The sequence below is a fragment of the Condylura cristata genome, unplaced genomic scaffold (genome assembly GCF_000260355.1).
Source record: "Condylura cristata isolate star-nosed mole 26May11 unplaced genomic scaffold, ConCri1.0 scaffold00008, whole genome shotgun sequence".
NCBI classification, from domain to species: Eukaryota; Metazoa; Chordata; class Mammalia; order Eulipotyphla; family Talpidae; genus Condylura; species Condylura cristata.
The window spans coordinates 2,561,883-2,567,460 of NW_004567109.1; the positions used below are offsets into that span (position 1 = coordinate 2,561,883).

General features: G+C 66.1%; 1 protein-coding gene across 3 annotated transcripts in view; it reads right to left on the minus strand.

The window, feature by feature from the left end:
- Positions 1 to 3,830, minus strand: part of CTNNBIP1 (catenin, beta interacting protein 1) — a 16,876-nt gene extending 13,046 nt beyond the window's left edge. The window contains exon 1 of one of the 3 annotated variants that reach the window (XM_004678497.2): positions 3,749 to 3,830. The gene's annotated coding sequence lies outside the window, so the exon portion shown is untranslated. The other 2 variants (XM_012722775.1, XM_012722776.1) reach the window with 2 other exon arrangements.
- Between the last annotated feature and the right edge of the window lie 1,748 nt (positions 3,831 to 5,578).

The window sequence follows — 5,578 nt, forward strand, 5'->3', positions numbered from 1 at the left end:
CCCCTCGGCCAGCACGGCGCCCCCCATCTCGCCGGCCAGCACAGCACCCCCAGCCAGCACGGCGCCCCCAGGCCAGCCCCTCTGTGCGTAGTGCTATGGGCCTGACCGACCCAGTCCTGTGGCTATCGCGACCTTGCAGCTGCCCCACCCACCGGCAAGGTGCTGCAGTCGCCGCAGGTTGGCTCTGGAGCCCAGAGCCCAGGGCTTTCCATGCAGCGGTGCCCCGCGCGGGCGCTGGCTGGGGCTGAGGTCGCACAGGCCGAGGAATCGGCTCCCTGCCCCCAGACACCAGGACGGCGCCCTCTGCTTAAAGCCCCGTGAGTCAAGAGGCCACTCCCGGGCCAGGCTCCAAGGGGAGCAGTGAGGGGGAGGGGCACGGGGCCCTCGTGCCCCCCAAGAACCCAGGCAGCAGCAGCGCCAGGTGCAGCAGGGCCCGACCTGGAGAAAGGCGCAGGGAGCGACACGGCAGGGTCCCCGCAGGGCTCCTCGCGGGAGGGGCCGGCGGAGGGCTGCAGCCACCCACTTACAACTCGGTGAGTCAGAAATAACGCAGCAGCTGGTGGGGGCGGGCGCAGCAGCCAGGAGCTGTGCCCAGGGCGAGGGAGCTGGGGCTGGCAGGGACTCTCCTCACTGCTCCTCCCTGGGGGGCTGTACCCCCTGGACCTGGGGCTCCTGCTCCTCGGACAAAGTGTGCCGGGGGTCTTGGTCAACTGCCCCGCCCCCAAAGCTTCGCCCCAAAGGCCGCACAACAGGCTAGACGCTGGATGCTGGTGGGGCCTCCTTGGGAGCCTCCCTGTCTGCTTCCTCCTGCCACCTCTGGGCTCAGCAAAGGGCCCCATTAACAACTGGCAGCTAGAGAAGAGGGGCAGCCGGCTCGGGAGGGGCTGGGGGGCAGTCACAGCCCCTGGGCCGGGCCTGCAGGGCTCAGACAGCCTCCAGCTCCGGCAAAGCTGGGCGGGGAAGCTCGCTCCTGGGGAGTCACTGACCCCCTTTCTTCCTTCACTCTGTGCCCCCACAAGCAGCCAGGATGAGCATTTTAAAAGGCCAAGACCTCGCTCCAGCCCCTGGAGGCTCCAGCCCTAGCTGACCTCCCCCCACCCCACGCTGTTTCCAGAACATGCAAGAAGGCCTCCCCACAGCCTTTGTGGGTGTCTCCTCGCCTGGTACTGGCTTCTTCTGACTCTCATTCAAAGATGTCTCCTGGGGGTCTTTCCTAATGGGGTGACTGTGGCAGAGGGGGGGTTCTGGGCCCCAGGCCCTCGGGGCTGGAGGCCAGGGCCAGGGCTTCGAAGCTCCCCTCCCTCCCGCAGCCCAGACCCGGGCCGCTGAGCCCTGCTGCCTGGCTGAGCCCTCGGGGCCTGGAGGCCCCTCCCTGCCACAGTCACGTCAATTTAGGGCCACATGTCACGGTGTTGAAAGAGGGCAGCGGTCAGTAGGCCTCAGCACCAAAGCCACCTTCCCCTTCCAGAGCACGCTCGCTCCCCAGCAGCTGCGGCCTCACGACCTGCCCCTGGGACGTCTGGGTGCTACAGGGAGCCGGCAGGCTGGGCTCCCAGGTCAGCTCTGCCCGGGGCGGGTGGCGAGTGGTCAGTGGGCCTCCCGGTGCAGGCTGGAGGCAGGCGACCGGCCACTAGGTGTCGCCACACACAAAAGAACCAGAGTTGCAGCAAGTTCTACCCCCACCCCCACCTCCCTAACAGGCCCATCTGGTCCAAGCCCTGTTCTGATCCCACACTCGCAGACCACACCCCAGGCCCGGTCACTCATTCGGGCCGGATCCACCCCAGCAAGTCCTGCAGCGCAAGCCCAGGCCGCGGGGAGTTGGGGGAGTCTGGCTTTCCAGGGCTCGCCCCCCCTACACCCCCAGGCCCCTCCTGACCAGCCAAGCTTTCTCCAACAGCACCAGGGGCACAGAAACACAGGTGGGCGAAGGTAGGAGGGGAGAGGGGGCCCCAGGTTTCCATTTTCCAGCACTGCCCCCGCCGGCAGCCTCTCCCCACCTGCACAGGCGGGCTTCCTCCCACCTCCCTGCACCCCTGCGGCCTTGCATGCAGTGGTTTTGGGGGACTCACGCCACCCCTCTGGGTGCGGGGCCCTGGGACCAGGCTGCCTGCTGCTGAGTACGCTCTCCACACGCCGCCTGCCTGTTTCCCTCGCGCTGAAACACCTGGCCGCACCCCTCCAGCTCTGGCGTGAGCTGGCCGTCCTGCTGCTGACAGGAAGCGGGGGTGCTGGGCAGACTGGCCAGCAGCGCACACCCCTGCCCTGCCCCTCCCTCCTGACCGGGCGCCACGACTCCGTCCTAAACAGACCCGCGCTGAGGACGCCGACGTGGGGAGGGGCCACGCCGACAAGGGCGACCCGCCGTCACCCCAAACAGCCGCCACGTGGCAGCTGTGACGCTCCACGCCGTTCGGGGTCGGAGCCCGTCCAAGCGGACAGGCCATTACATTTTCATTGCCATCCTGACAGCGTCAGATGAACTTCACTGAGCAAATTTCCTCCCTGTAGGGATCAAGAGCTGGGCTCCATTCAAACGTGTCTGAATTACGCAAGTGCAAACTGCGACTAATTTGGAGACATTTCTCCTTCACCGGCCATCGGCCACCAGCGCCACATAACCAGGCCTCCCGGTTACGGCGCCATCGACACCCTGTCGTCCGCTTCCATTCCGGACCCTACGAAAATCTGAGGGTTAACGACCCTCCCTCCCTGAAGACACACGGTTCTGGAAACTGACTTGGGAAAGGCATGGGTGGCCACGGCGGCACCTGTCAGCCACCATGTGGCCAGGGGGGGAGAGGCTTGTGGCTGAAGAGGAGGCTAGAGGTACATGGGACTAGTGGACAGAGGGGCGACTCCAGCAAATCCCGCCTGAGCCAGCAGCTGCCCCAGGGGGGCCGGGGCACGTACCACAGGCAGAGAGCCCCACGGCTTTGTGGGGTCTGAGCCCCCCATCTGCGGAAGGCGGCCGGCTGGTACCGCACAGTGAAGAAGGGGCTCCCGCCACCAGGGGCATGCAGACACAGTGGCCAACGTGGCCGCGCCTGAGACGCACCATGTTCTCCGGGAGGTGCCCAGGCCTCACAGGGGACACTCTCCTGCCCAGCCCGGGCCGGGCCTCGCCCCAGCACGCGCCCCCGCTGGAAGCGCTGATCTCAGTTAGGGGGATTGGAAGACGTGCAGGAGGGGCAGGAGGGGGGAGGGGCAGGAGGGCAGCGCCGCTCATGACCAGCCCCCAGAGCCGCCGCCTTGGCCAGGCCCGCGCCACCTGCGAGCATCTGTATTTATAACCTCGAAGCCAGAGCTGCCTCAACACTCCCGTTTCTGCGAACGAAAAGACACATTCATGCCTGGGGCGCTCTTGCAGCTGCTCGGAAAACCCTGAGTAACCACAGGACAGCAGCAGGTCCTGATGGACACAGGCCCCCCCCCCGAAGGCCTGACACTTGCCATCTGTATATTTAAAAGAAAAAAAAAAGATTCATTTTAAATGTGTATATTCTAAAATGCACATTGACATTTGTACAATGTTTGTACAATGTTTAACTCACATAAAAATACAATCTTAAACAATGCAAGTAATTGCACGGCTCATAGACCGCCCACGACATGCCAGTCCAGAGGCCGCCGAGGCGCCCTCCTGGGATGAGGGGAGAGGAGGGAGCCGGCGCCCTCCCGGTCGCCCCGAGCCTCGCCAGCCAGCCTGCGCACGCCGCCCCAGGGCCACGCACGGCTGGGTGCTTACCTGCTCCTGGAAATTAACTTCGGACAAACAGGTGCTGGACTGTGATGGGCGGGCTGTGGCCGCGGAGAAATAGGCAGGCGTGGCCCTGTGGAGACACGGAACGAGGGTCAGGGGAGGGGCCGGGGGACCCGCACACACGCCCCCGAGGACACGGAAGGCCTCAGGAGCGCGCTCCGCCACAGTCCAGAAAGACCTGTGTGTCCGGCCTGCCGGGCGCCCGCACCGCACCTCTGGGGGAAGGTGCTGAGGCAGCTGTCCTTGCCTGTCACTTCCGGCCCAAGCAGGTCACACACCCTCCGCCTCCCGGCTTAGTCAACAGGCCCGGTGTGAGCCAAGCTCAGAGACGCGCACCAGTGCACAGTGTGAATCACGTTCAGCTGATGGGCAGGGCAGGAGGGGAGCCCCGGCGCCCCACCCAGCAAACCCCAGCAGCCAGGCCCCGCCTCCGGGACTCCCGCGTGCACTGGGGCTTTGTGCGGCCAGCGCTCGGCTCATGTGTGTCAACAGGAATGGATACGCAGGCGCAGGTCATCGACGACCTCTGGCCCATGTCCACGGGCCCCTCTTGGAGGAGCACGGCCCTGCTCCCGCCCACAGGAGGCCCCGCGACGGGCGCCCTGCCGGCTCCTGCAGCAGGAGCCCGGGCGGTGGGCGAGGGCCGGCCGGGCTCGGGCAGTCCTCGGAGAGCCTGCACAGGGGCAGACCCCCAGCTCCCGCCTGCTCTCCCCAGGGCTTCTGTCCAGAAAGCTGCCGCCCACCCGGGGCTGGGAGACGGGGTTCCAGAGCCAGCGAGGCTCAAACGCCTCCCCCCAGGGCGCCGCGCTCCTGCTGCCCCACGAGGGCCCTGCGGCTGGGCAAGAGTCATCCATCGCCCCCTCCACCTTGCGGCTACCACCCAGGAGCAGACCCTATAGGCCAGGAGAGCAATTAATTACTCTTTTATTTCTCTGGATATCAAAGCACTGAAATACCATGGAACCCTGGGGAACTTCCCACCCAAGCGCCCACATTCCTTCAAGCAGAGATGAAAAGACGCAGCCTTCTCCTCTACGGAGGGGCTTTCATTTCCCCAACTACCACACAGCCAACTGGCCTCCCACTGCCCACGGGCGGGGCTCCCAGAAGCCGGGAGCCACGTGCTGGCCTGGAGGGGACAGTCGCTGGATGCCAGGGCCCGGGTCGGTCCTGGGGTCACGGCCTGTGTTCCACTGGCACCTCATGTTCAGGACGTGCCCCCAACTGATGGAGGAGGACACGGGAGCTCAAGCCCTGGGCACCCAGGACCGTCGCAGGGAGAGTGCCCAGGACCCAGCTCAGTATTCGGTTCTGCAGCCTGGTTGGGCCCTGCGGGCTGCGCCCCTCACTTCACCATTTGTGAAAAGGAAATCACAGGGCTGGCGGTCAGGGCTGGCGGTCAGGGCTTGGGGATCAGGGCTAGCAGTCAGGGCTGGGGCTCAGGGCTGGCGGTCAGGGCTGGGGGTCAGGGCTGGCGGTCAGGGCTGGGGGTCAGGGCTGGTGGTCAGGGCTGGCGGTCAGGGCTGACGGTCAGGGCTGGCGGTCAGGGCTGGCGGTCAGGGCTGGGGGTCAGGGCTGACGGTCAGGGTTGGGGGTCAGGGCTGGCGGTCAGGGCTGGGGGTCAGGGCTTGGGGATCAGGGCTAGCAGTCAGGGCTGGTGGTCAGGGCTGGGGGTCAGGGCTGGCGGTCAGGGCTGGGGGTCAGGGTTGGGGGTCAGGGCTGGGGGTCAGGGCTGGCGGTCAGGGCTGGAGGTCAGGGCTGGCTCTGACCTGCGGCCTGGCATAAGTGTTCCTGTCACCATCTTGTGATTCTTAA